At 43.4% G+C, this 12,797-nt stretch overlaps 1 protein-coding gene across 1 annotated transcript in view; it reads right to left on the reverse strand.

The window, feature by feature from the left end:
- LOC126412579 (calcium/calmodulin-dependent protein kinase type IV-like) overlaps window positions 1–12,797 on the reverse strand; it is a 586,558-nt gene that overhangs the window by 332,697 nt on the left and 241,064 nt on the right. The window lies entirely within an intron of this gene.

Raw genomic sequence — 12,797 nt, forward strand, 5'->3', positions numbered from 1 at the left:
GTAGGCTAATCGTCATCGAAATTCCTATTCCTAGTATAATAAGGTACGTAGACTGCAGTAGAAATGTACATTGCGAGAATGGACGAAAAAAGAGAATCGATAAAACAGTTCGAAACAAACGTTAAAGGCAAAAATCAAGCGGAAATCCTGAAATACGCTAGACAGATACAATGAAATCAGACGCGAAGGGGAGAAAATAGCGAGCGATTGTTCACCACACGCGGGAAACTGGAACTGGGAAATGATATTGATGATGATGATGACGACGGGATAATTCAGGAAAACATGGCACACAGGACAAAAAAAATGGCTCTGAGCACTATGGGACTTAACATCTATGGTCATCAGTACCCTAGAACTTAGAACTACTTAAACCTAACTAACCTAAGGACAGCACACACATCCATGCCCGAGGCAGGATTCGAACCTGCGACCGTAGTGGTCACGCGGTTCCAGACTGAAGCGCCAGAACCGCACGGCCACACCGGCCGGCCACACAGGACATCCGACAGCATGTGAGATGATTCTAATGGCTCTGAGCACTATGGGACTCAACTGCTGAGGTCATTAGTCCCCTAGAACTTAGAACTAGTTAAACCTAACTAACCTAAGGACATCACAAACATCCATGCCCGAGGCAGGATTCGAACCTGCGACCGTAGTGGTCACGCGGTTCCAGACTGAAGCGCCAGAACCGCACGGCCACACCGGCCGGCCACACAGGACATCCGACAGCATGTGAGAGGTGGATACAAGAGAATGTAATGAGAATGTAATGTTGGTGGCTGATTGATTTTCCTCCATCGCGATGTGGTCCACACCTCTATACTGCTGGGAGGGGACGGGGGGTTGAGGGGGGGGGGGATGAGAGGGCACTGCGTCGTACACATAAATTCGCGTAACAGTCAGCACATCTCTGATTCTGTTACACGTAGTCCTATATTTTTCTGTGCATTAATTCTGTTCCGAAAGTGTCTAGCGACATTATAATCCATAGCGAAACGCTATGTACAATTCATTTAGATTTACTGAAATGAAAAGACTGAATAAATAGGGATGAAATAAATGAAGATGCAAAAACATGAAATGATTGAGAAATGCAGACTCTTCAGTGCAATAATAAATAGGGATGAAATGAAGGAAGATGCTACAACATAACATGAAATGATTGAGAAATGGTGACTCCAATAAATATCTCGTAACGAATGAAAATTTGTGCGAGACTAATTTATTATCATATCATAGTATTTCGACTATTTCATCCGCATTGACTCCGTTTGTTTCACTTCAGTAAATTTATTTTGTATAATCCGTATGACAGCTGAAGTCAAGGAGCTCCATAAAAATTTTCTCCTTGTGTCTATCGCCACACTCGTGTTTTCTGCCTCATGAGTCTCTTAGAACTTCTTCACAGCCTTAATTCTTTTGATGATTATTACGTAATCTAAACAACTATTAAAACATTGTACATGACATAGTTCAGTTTAACTTACACGTAATTTATTTTCGTAGCATTTAAAAGTATTGAAGATTAGCTATATTGAACTGTACAAACGTAATTGTACAGGTAGCCTAATAAAAGGAGTTGTTCCTAGTTAAACAAGTGATTGAGTATCATCAATAGTTCACTGATAGACTGCAAATCACGAACTTTTGTAATGACTGTATACAGCGTAACATACTAACTGCACTCTTTTAAGGTTAACTGCCGACTGACTGACACAGAAGTATCTGTGCTGAATGACTGGCGACGAGTGACTGATGCTTTGTTCGTGATACCAGTTTAATGATGTGCGTAGGACAGATATCATAAAAAATTAGAACATAAAGCTACGACATATTTAAGATATTCGCGTGAAAGTAAAAATTAAACAATCGCATTACATATAGAAATAATTTGTTTACCCATTAGATATAGCTTTGTAAACTGGTATAAGTAATAAATGGTTCAAATGGCTCTGAGCACTATGGGACTTAACTTCTGAGGTCGTCAGTCCCCTACAACTTAGAACTACTTAACCCTAACTAACCTAAGGAAATCACACACACCCCTGCCCGAGGCAGGATTCGAACCTGCGACCGTAGCGGTCGCGCGGTTCCAGACTGTAGCGCCTAGAACCGCTCGGCCACCACGGCCGGCTGGTATAAGTAATAGTTCTGTTTGATGGGGGTAAGGTTTTCACGAATCTGTATCTACAAAAGCCAGCAAAGAATATTCTGCAAAGTGAAATTTTCAAAACCTGAAAATTTTGTTACCTAACATATTATTTTAGTGCGAACATACATTTTTGAAACAGAAAAACTGGGGCTACAGACCTACAATACTGTATTACAGTTTAAGATTCGACCATTCTAGAAAATGATAATTTTAAATAGGAATAACTTTGAAAATAATAAGTTTTAGAAAAATTACAATGTTTGTTTGAAAGAACCGAGTGAAGATTATCAAATAAGTTATGCCAGTCCTAAGACAAACGGTTATCAGCATGGTCGAATTTTTCAGTGGAAGTGGTTTTACGTGAACGTGAAATTGTGAACTTTTTACCAAAATAATAACTAATTATAACACTATTAGCAGTAGCCTGAAAACTATAGAATGAATAATAAAGCTTAGCAAAAGGCAGTGGGAATAATAAATTATCGATTTTCTGAAATGATTATGTGTCTGAAAGGTATCAGAAAAGACAATAAAATGTTTATTTACGTTGTGGAATTATAGCAAGCGCAACTATTCCGCCTTTCTAGGTTTCAAATGGAGCAAGTCATACATAAGCCATATGAGAGCCCTTTGTTGTAATAAACGGAAATCATAAATGTAACTATTAGTGACCATGGAAATTTGAGTCAGGGCTGTATTAGATATTCTCAGATACCCTAATGGATAACGCGTCTGCTCATGATTTGCATAAACTGTACAGTGCAAGACCTGTCCATCCCCACGGTTTCAGCCATCTAAATATAAAATCTCAGCTGCTTGTGAGTGTGTGGAGGGAGAATATTTCGAAGACCACTTCAAGACAACAACGTTACCCCTACGACAGTCAGACATACGCCTTAAAAAGATGTTACAGCCCACTGTATAGCATTGTACCTTAAAGAGGCTCATAAATCTTTACTTGACAACTGAATACAACTCCCAAGAACTCATTCAGAACCTGCAATTGACACACATTATTCCACCATTCCAAAGAGTGCTTGGCCGTCAACGAAGTGAATAGCAAGCTGGAAAAAATACAGCTTTAAGAATCGGATAGAAACGAGATTCATCGTCCAGGAGCCATCAGAAACACAGAAAAATACTTCTAGGCCAGGTTTGATATCTCGGATACGAGAAACTTGATAAGAAATTATAAACAATGCGATAGCCACAGATGAATATTTGAATGAAACAAAACGTGTCTCATCTCCAGTATGTAAAATTTATGATCAAGTGGGCACAAAAGAACAGAACTAAGATATGAAATGAATCCAAAAGAGAGGAGCTATAAGAGCGAGATCCATCGAAACGCAAATACTGTTGGTCAAATGTTCATGCTCGATTGAACATGGGATCATAATACAGAAATAATATTTTCTGATTGTTATTGGTTTTTCTAGTAAATAGTGAAGAAACATCAACATCAATTTGAACCAATATAAAATATAGGACATCATAAACAAATAATCCACACGATGTACACTATGTGGTCGTAAGTATCCGGACACCTCTAAAAACATACGTTTTTCATATTAGGTGCATTGTGCTGTCACCTACGGCGAGGTACTTCATATCAGCGACCTCAGTAGTCATTAGACATCGTGAGAGACCAGAATGGGGCGCTCCGCGGTACTCACGGACTTAGAACGTGGTCAGGTGACTGGGTGTCACTTGTGTCATACATCTGTACGCGAGATTTCCTCACTCCTAAACATCCCTAGGTTCACTGTCTCCGATCTGATAGTGAAGGGACACGTACAGTACAAAAGCGTACAGGGCGACCTCGTCTGTTGACTGACAGAGACCGCCAACAGTTAAGAAGCTCGTAATGTGTAATAGGCAGACATCTATCCAGACCATCACAGAGGAATCCGAAACTGCATCAGAATCCACTGCAAGTACTATGACAGTTAAGCGGGAGGTAAGAAAACTTCGATTTCACGATCGAGCTCAGAAGCCACACACCACGCCGGTAAATATCAAACGACGCCTCGTTTTGTGTGAACACTGGACGACTGAACTGTGGAAAAACGTTGTGAAGAGTGACGAATCACGGTACACAAAGTGGAGATCCGATGGCAGTGTGTGGGTACGGCGAATGCCCGGTGAATATCATCTGCTAGCATGTGTAGTGCCAACAGTAAAATTCTGAGGCTGTGGTGTTACGGTGTAGTGGTGTTTTTCATGGAACCTAGTTGTTTCGTGTAGCACAATCACAGCACAGGCCTACACTGATGTTGTAAGCACCTTCTGGCTTCCCACTGTTGAAGAGCAATTCGGGATGGCGATTGCATTTTTCAACACGATCGAGCACCTGTTCATAATGCACGGCCTATGGCGGTGTAGTTACAAGACAAGATCATCCCTGTAATGGACTGGTCTGGACAGAATCCTGACCTGAATCCTGTAGAACATCTTTGGGATGTTTTGGAACGCGGACTTCGTGCCAGGCCTTACTGACCGACATCGATAGCTCAGCTCAGTGCAGCACTCCCTGATGATTGAGCTGCCATCCCCCGAGAAACGTTCCAGCACTGATTGAACTTATGCCTGCGAGAGTGGAAGTTGTCATCAAGGCTGAGGGTGGGCCAACACCGTATTGAATTCCAGCATTACCGATGGAGGGCGCCACGAACTTGTAAGTCATTTTCAGCTAGGTGTCCGGATACTTTTGATCACGTAGTGTACAAGCAAAAGACGCATAATATTTTTTAGTTATTTTAAACCACGACAGAAGCGTTTTTATTTTTTTTCGTCTCCCAGTTTCAATTAGAAGGGTTCAGTGATCTTGTCAGTTTGTTGTATAAATGAGAAGTAATGACGGAGTAATCCACCCGGGAACGCAGTCTAAGCGAGAGAAATGTCATGTCTATAAAGTCAGAAAAGACGTGTGATCAAAAGAAAAAATTGGCTAGGGGTGAGTAGGACTAACGCACTGAGGGTTCCGTGCAGACTTATGTATACAGATACTTCATCCATTCCGGGAATCGAGGGTCTCGACAATTTTTGCCTGTTGTCGTCATTGATACTGGCAAAATATCGGCCCCAGGGATTCCAAGACTTCTGAGAATGTTGTGATTTCAATTTTGAAGTCGGACAGAAAATGAGAATAGCAATACTTTTTCCTTTGATGTAATTACAAATTTACAATTTTCTCTTTCTTCCTATACTTGCATTGTGAAACCTTGCTTCTTGTCAAATTTCATGATGCTAGACTAGCGGGAAGTACCCTACAGGTTTCGATGAGTGAGTTTGCGAGCACTGAAATATGCAACAAAACTGGCCGTATCTTTTGACTCCACTGACTTAAAAGCTTCTCTATTTTACACCGTCAAGGGATCGGAGACCTCAAAATGTGAGATAAATTTCAGCTTGTTACATCTACCTGTTCCTAAGAAAAAGGGTTTCGAACAGTCGGCCAGAGAGACAGGCAGGCAGACAGATAACAAAGTGATGGTATTAGTCGAAAACAATGATAATGCACCTGGGAGTAAGAGTCTTTCGGTCGGCTTAGAATGAGTCAGTGCGTAATCGGTGTCGGTAGTACGTGCACAACTGTCTTTGAAGCACTGACAATGCGATGCGTGTCGCATAGTCATCACTGCACTTCCCGAATGAGATTTTCACTCTGCAGCGGAGTGTGCTCTGATATGAAACTTCCTGGCAGATTAAAACTGTGTGCCCAACCGCGACTCGAACTCGGGACCTTTGCCTTTTGCGGGCAAGTGCTCTACCAACTGAGCCACCGAAGCACGACTCAAGCCCGGTACTCACAGCTTTACTTCTGCCCGCGAAAGGCAAAGGTCCGGAGTTCGAGTCTCGGTCGGGCACACAGTTTTAACCTGCCAGGAAGTTCCATCACTGTACTTGCTTACCGTAACGTCACCGCATGTGTCCGATAACGGGCAAGTGCAATAATATCGTGGCTGAGTAGTATAAGGGTTCTGTTTGTACAGACTGAGGTACGGTACCATAAAAGTGAAGTGATTGTTCGCGAAATCCAAATGAGTCAAATGGCTCTGAGCAGTATGGGACTTAACATCTGAGGTCATCAGTCCCTTGAACTTAGAATTATTAGTACCTAACTAACCTGAGGACATCACACACATCCATGTCCGAGGCAGGATTCGAACCTGCGACAGTAGCAGTCGCGCGGTTCCGGACTGAAGCGCCTAGAACCGCTCGGCCACAGTGGCCGGCGCGAAATCCAGTAAATCAAGTTTGCAGTGCCAGTTTGAAACAAATTTTCGTTACGAGCGACACATTCACGATTTTCACAACATTTTTATTTTGTCCATACATTCTACTTAATCTGAAAATATAAACGATTCGCGCTGTGTATTTCAAAACATTTGTTTGCTATATAATCAGAAGTTCGGAGTGGTAATACGAAGTTAAGCGCTGTCGTGCTTCGCTAACACTTGGGTGGGTCACTGTCTGGTCTGCCGGGCGCTATTGGCAAGCGGGATGCACTCAGCCTTTGTGGGCCAATTGAGGAGCTAGTTGACTGAGAAGTAGCTACGCCCGTCACGAAAATTGATCACATGTCCATCCGTACCCGCATACGGGTGACGCTTAAGACATGAGGATGACACGGCGGACGGTCGGTGCCGTTAGGCCTTCAAGGCGTGTTCGGAGGGTGTTTGCTTTTATCTGATCAGAAATACTCGAATACCCCAGTGTATTGAGGAGTTAACCACTAGATGTCAAGAAAGGCGGACTCACCAGTATTATAAGGGGTTGGGATATTGTATTTTCAGAAGAGATGCGGTAAGAGCAGAATGGGTCGGTCTGGTGACACGAGCAGTAATTGTGCCGTGCGCCAGCAATCCTTGCGATTTGTCATCTAGTATCGATCCTTCCGCTTCTGTTACCAAGGCGGCGGTGCCTGCTGAGGAACGGCTGTTCGAGGAATAGCACAGGCAGTACAGCGGAGAGAATCGCGAGGGGAGGAAGTGCGAGTGCTGTGTGCGGACCTTGGCTATCAGCAGCTTGTTGATAGCTGGCGGAGCTAACTATAGTCACCGTCTCCCATTTATAACTAATACACAGTCTAAATTTAGGCTTTAATTGCGCAAATATCTCAGAAATGAGGACTCGAGTCATTTGAAATTTGTGCGATTTACGTATTTTCTAAACCCACCGCTGAAACAAAATGGTTGAAATGGCGCTGAGCACAATGGGACTTAACTTCTGAGGTCATCAGTCCCCTAGAACTTAGAACTACTTAATCCTAACTAACCTAGGGACATCACACACATCCACGCCCGAGGCAGGATTCGAACCTGCGACGGTAGCGGTCACGCGGTTCCAGACTGTAGCGCCTAGAACCGCTCGGCCACCCAAGCCGGCGCAGAACACTTAGAAAATGCAATAGGTCTACTAAAGAGACAGCTTACATTGCGGCTTGTACATCCTCTTCTGGTGTCCTGCTATGCTGCACGAGATCCGCATCATACAGGACTGAGGGGGAACTTCGAAAAAATTCAATGAAGGGCAACTCGTTTTGTATTATTGCAAAACAGGGGAAAGAGTGCCACCGTATGATACGGGAATTGGACCGTCAGTCATTAACAACAAAGCCTTTTTTTGCGGCACGATCTTCTCATGGAATTTCAATCACCAACTTTCTCCTCAGAGTGTGAAAATATTTTGTTGGCGCCCACCAACATGGTGAGAAATGATCATCGTAATAAAATACGATAAATCAGGACTGACACAAAGATTTAAATGTTGTTTTTTTTCCGCGCACTGGTCGGGAGTGGAACGATAGAGCAATAGCTTGCAGGCACTTAACTGTGAGTGGCTGAGTACTCATGTAGAAGTAGCCGCCCTCATCTGCCCCTGCTTACGTCGTTACATCGAGGACGAGGAGTTGTTTTAGGACTGCCATCATCAAGTGGCGCCTACACGAAGACACGGAAATAATGGCTCCCTCCGTGACTGCACGGGCCACGTGTAAAATTTGAATTCAAACAGCTTTTGATAATGACCACCGCAATATTGTGATTTCTTGTATTGCGATGTATGCTAATCAATAATGTTTCTGACATTACTGTATGAAAATCCAATCCTTCCACAACTCAAAACCTCGTGCATAATTGATCTGCATATCAAGTTTATTAGTTGTTTAATGCCTATGTATTCAATCCCTGATGGGGTAATTTCATCAGCTGTGAGAATCTTTGATTTCATTGTAATTGTTTGGATTTATAAAAGGCTCTTTCTTTCTTTCTAACAGCTGAATGTGATCGTTGCCTTGTCCTTGCCAAACTGAGCGACGATCGTCCTGGCAAATTCTGTGGTCTACGCACGTAGCCTGCCGTTATTGATTATAAGATAGGTGTCTCTATTATTTATTTTTAAATAATATGTTCACTTTAATTAACAATTTAGAATTTCGACTGGACGATTACTTGCGTAGCTTGCTTAATTTTCGATGGCATAGCTGCAGGATATAAATGAGACGGTATGCGACTTGGCACTTGAGACAGTTAGAGAGCTTGGACAAATGGAGTAGAAGTGAAAGATAAACTCGCCAACACAGGCTCCTCTGTCCCTTTTCTGTTACAGTGGTAATCAGCAATCATAAAACTGTTCAAAACTGTTGACCATGGAGCACCCTACAACTTTGTTTTTATAGGCCCATGCATTTGAAGAGGTGAGGGTGGGATGAGTAAGAGGAACAGTAGCTATGCATAACAGTCGAGAAGTTGAACCACAATTTCAGCCTGCTAGCAGTTATGGGCTGTTGTGGATTTTCTTTTATATGGCTAGAAAGTGGGGGTCCAAAGTCTTAGTATGTTAGTGGTGTGAGTTGGATAGTTGTGGTTTGTGGGGAAAGGTCTTATGGATGGAAAGCTCTGGTGGGCTATCCTCTTTGCCTGGGTTTTTCAAGGGTTCATGGAAATATACTCCTGGATGCACCTGAAGATGAAATTATAGAGTTGAGGTATGGATGATCTTTGGAAAAGACAGCAGTGATGTCATTAGCGTATTGTAATAGGTACACAGGAGTTAAAAGGAATCGTAAATCGTATTTTCTATTATTTTTCCTTTGTTACAGTTTCATTCCGTTGACTCTAACAGGCGAGTATGGTCTGGCAAAGGTACAATTTCCGTTCTTCAACCAGAAAAATACAAAACGAATAGTTATAAAAAATAATAGAAAGATAAGATTTTTCACATTGTTGTCAAACGATTTAACACTCGCACTCCTTTGAAAGAAGGACTGATAAAACTGGTTAAGCACTTGCACTGGAATAGTATAATTTGGGGGGGAGGAGACCTTGAGTGGTTCTGGTGGAGTAAGCTGTGGAGTGTCAATAAAGAAAGAGGTTTGGTATTTGGGAATGGGCATAAAAGAAGGATGGGTGGTAGGGAAACATGGGACTTGGTGTGGGTATAGCTAGGCTAGTATGGAGGTCTTGTCGTGGTTATGGGGAGAAAAAGTAGGAGAGGACGGGAAGGGAACATTTCAGGGTGGGTTTCACAATGGCACAGCTTACTGCCTGGGTTTTGGATGCATATGTATGGTGGATAGAAGGCACGAAACGCGACGCACGTTTTAAGCTATAGAAAAGAGCTATAAGCATAATAGCTCGAAGTAGTAGTTGGCCTCATTGCAAAGAGCTATTTTGAAAACTGGGCATCTTTACTGCACCAAGTGAGTGCAACTAAAAATATATGGTGCATATCAGGGATAATATTGCTAGCTACTCTACTAATAGATCTGTACATAATCATGGAACAAGAGCCAGTGTGGACTTACAGTTACCAAGGAAAAGCTCAAAACGGTATTTTTCTATCAGTGAATAAAATTGTATAATAAACTGCCCAAGGAAATGAGAGACATTGTTAAAATACATATCTGTTCAAAAAGCCAGCTAAACCATTCTTCGTATGTAACGCATACTATCTGTAGCGTTTTAATACGTGATCATGGTCTACTGCTTTCGGAAGAAAGTCTTCAGGATTTAAAGTGTACGGTGGTAACGTCTTTGTAACGCAGTACTTCTCGGGTGGAAAGAAGAGAGGACTGGAAGGAAACATGGATATTACTTCAATGTTGGTAGCCCAAGAATTGGTTGTCCGAACAGGCCATAGCACTATCAACGGGTGTCCTTAGCGTGTGCGGAGTTGAAGAGCTATTAGGAGATATTTGTGTGTAAATAAGAAAAACACATTGTATAATAGGACCAACGGAATGAGGAGGTACAGATGTTACGAGGATGGTGTTCGCTCTGCTCGGCCAACCTGATTTGGATTTCCCATGGTTTTCCTGGATGACTCCAGACAAATGCCGGGATGGTTCCTTCATCAAAGCCACGACCTACCAGCTGTCCTACCCATATAGAGCATATTTAAGTGTGCTACTTATATGTATATTTTAGCTATTGATTTTTATTGCATTACTATGTTTTTATTGTATTACTGTGTTTTAGTGTATCATTGTGAGATGATCCTTGGATGAAATAAATAAATAAAATAATAAACAAATCTCTTAAGAAACCACTGGTTGCGCCAGGAGGTGGAATATTAATGATATAGTTGAAGGGAGTATAGAATTTCCGGAGGGTGGGACACAGAGTTACTAGGGAGGCTTTGTCATAGGCCTGCTGGAGTAAATGGATAGGAGGCGATGGTTTGGCTATGTCAGCTGTGTGAAGGATGTATTGGGATTAGGAAGGAACCTCAGGGCACTACTGCTACGGGATGGGAGATAACGGAACTGGTGTTGATTTCTGTGACAAAGTATGTGTGGTTGAATAGAAAGGCTGCAACAATGCGGATATAATTAATTGCTTGTGCGTAGGTCTGGAGTTTGAACAGGAAACTAGAATGTCATATATGGCCATGGTATTTTTCAAGGCCAAGTTATTCGAAAATGGCTGAGCCGTGTGGCTCGATCAGCGATATCCCCACTGCCGTATGGGTGCCGCCACCTACCGGGCAGATCGGGCAGCGAGCGGTAAGCTCTAGAAAGTAGCATGGGACTTTGCTTTGGGACGCCTAGCAATGATGTGTTAGCACAGTATGAAATTCAACTTTTACACAACGACACAAGCTCAGCACAATAGGCTGTGGTGTGGTAGGACTGGACCAAGTGACACATCAGGCAATCACCATCGACAGTTGCACTGAACTTTTCTTTGGCACATTTAAACAAGACAAATAACAAATAAAACCATCAAAACATTTTTAAAATTACCACACATCTTTAAAACCACCATTTAGGGAGGCCACTTGGGAGTCACCAAGGCTATTGCTAAGATTCGGGAGCGTCTAACCTAGGCGACAGTGTATAAGGACATTCGTAGATTAGTAGAGCAATGTCACGTTTGTAAAGGGTCCAAGCCCAACTCTAATGCGAGAAGAGGGTTGCTGCAATCTGCCAGGGAGAATGCACCAATGGACCAGGTGTTCATTGATTATATTGGACCATTGCCGAGAACGCGGAATGGCAGTAGAAATTTTTGGCAGTGGTGGATGCGTTCACAAGCTTTATATGGTTCATCCCTAGTAGTGGAATAACAGCGGGTTTACTCATTCGCCACATTACTAACATTTTTTCGATCTTTAGTCCACTAAGGTCGCTTGTTAATGATAACGCCCCTGCTTTCGTGTCGCAGCAGTTCAGGAAATTTTGTTTCGAAAGTCATGTCACCGCTATTCCCTAATACCCGCAACCTTCATTTGCGCAGGGAGTGAATCGCCATCTTAAGGGCTCTCTCATACCCTTCCACCAGACGTCGCAGCGAAGATGGGACGAGACGATCCCTTGGTTGAACTAAGCCTTCAACTCTGCCTGCCACGAAGCGAGTAAGGCTGCCCCTCTCTCTCTCTGATGTTTAGTTATCTTGTGAACTCCCCACTCGCCAATTTGTGGTCCATCAATGATTTATTGGCAGAGGAGGTGACCAGCGAGCAGAATTGGAAACGTGCCACGGAAAATATCGAGCTTGCACACCGGAAAGCGCTACAATGAAGGGCGCCGTCCATTTAAGGTCCAACCAGGGGCGACAGTTTTCATTCGTAATTTTGCGGCAAGGAGCAAGGAAAAGACAAAATCTCGAGCAAGATATCACCACGTTCGTGGGACCCTGAAAGGTGTTACGGGTCTTGAACCTAGTCAGTTTGCTGGTTCGGAATAATCGGACGGGGGAAACCTCACGGGTTCACATCTCTAGGGTCAAGGGAGGGAGCTAGCTCTCGTCTCTTGTCTTGGACGAATCGGGGATGGTTTCCGGTTTTCTGAGGTGGAGGATGAGCTGTGTGGTTCGATCAGCGATATTCCCGCGGCCGGTATGGGTCATCTTTCCGGTGGTGTGCGCAGAGCGCGCAGAGGCGTCACCTACCGGTCCGATCGGGGAGCGAGCGATAAGCTCCAGCAGGTAGCGTGGGACTTTGCTTTGGGACGCCTAGCAGTAACGTCGTTTGCCAAGTCTGGCGGAGAGTACAGGTGCCGTGCGAGGCAGCAGGAAGAGCACATCTAAAAGGGGCTGTTTACCCGGGTGACGGCGCTGTAGGAAATGGTTCAAAATGGCTCTGAGCACTATGGGACTTAACACTGAGGTCATCAGTCCCCTTGCTTGTGCTG

This window comes from Schistocerca serialis, chromosome 7, assembly GCF_023864345.2.
Source record: "Schistocerca serialis cubense isolate TAMUIC-IGC-003099 chromosome 7, iqSchSeri2.2, whole genome shotgun sequence".
NCBI classification, from domain to species: Eukaryota; Metazoa; Arthropoda; class Insecta; order Orthoptera; family Acrididae; genus Schistocerca; species Schistocerca serialis.